Consider the following 619-nt stretch of genomic DNA (forward strand, 5'->3'; position numbering starts at 1 on the left):
TACATGGAGCAGGCTTTGTGCATCAGTATTGGGGATCCTGGGTGAGCATCCAAAATGTCTCTGCTGGGGGGGGGCACCTGCCTCAGCTGAGATTACCTCCCTTCGTCTCCCTGGTTTTATTCAGGCTTTACTCCTAGTTACTTCTCCAGGGAAAACACAAGACAGTGGCTTTTTACCCAGTAGGACAGGGCTGCAGGTCAGCTTTATCCTTTTTTAATATCTGTTCAGTGCTTAACGCTGGTTGGGTTCTGTACAAAGGAGCCTTCAGAGCTGGTCTGACAGGGCAGCAGGGAGGTGAAATACTGCCTTTGGTCTCCAAGCACCCTTGGGGCTGGTGCAGTTTTCTGGGTTGTTGTAGCACTTGATAAAACTCATCCATCAGGTGCAGATGCTGAATCCAGCCTGGCTCTGCTTGCCTCTGCAGCAGTGGGGGCTCCGAGGACCCAGCCTGCCCGTGCCAAGGCTCACCATCCTGCAGGACAGGCACAGGATTTGAGGACAGCACTGTCCCATCACTGCCCAGTGCCCAGGAACCAGCCACATCCCCCAGCCTGGGCTCTGGCACAGCTGACTGCACTGAGACCCCCAGAGAACCACAGCACCAGTGTCTCCCAGTGCT

This window comes from Manacus vitellinus, unplaced genomic scaffold (genome assembly GCF_001715985.3).
Source record: "Manacus vitellinus isolate BGI_N305 unplaced genomic scaffold, ASM171598v3 scaffold_26_pilon, whole genome shotgun sequence".
Taxonomy (NCBI): Eukaryota; Metazoa; Chordata; class Aves; order Passeriformes; family Pipridae; genus Manacus; species Manacus vitellinus.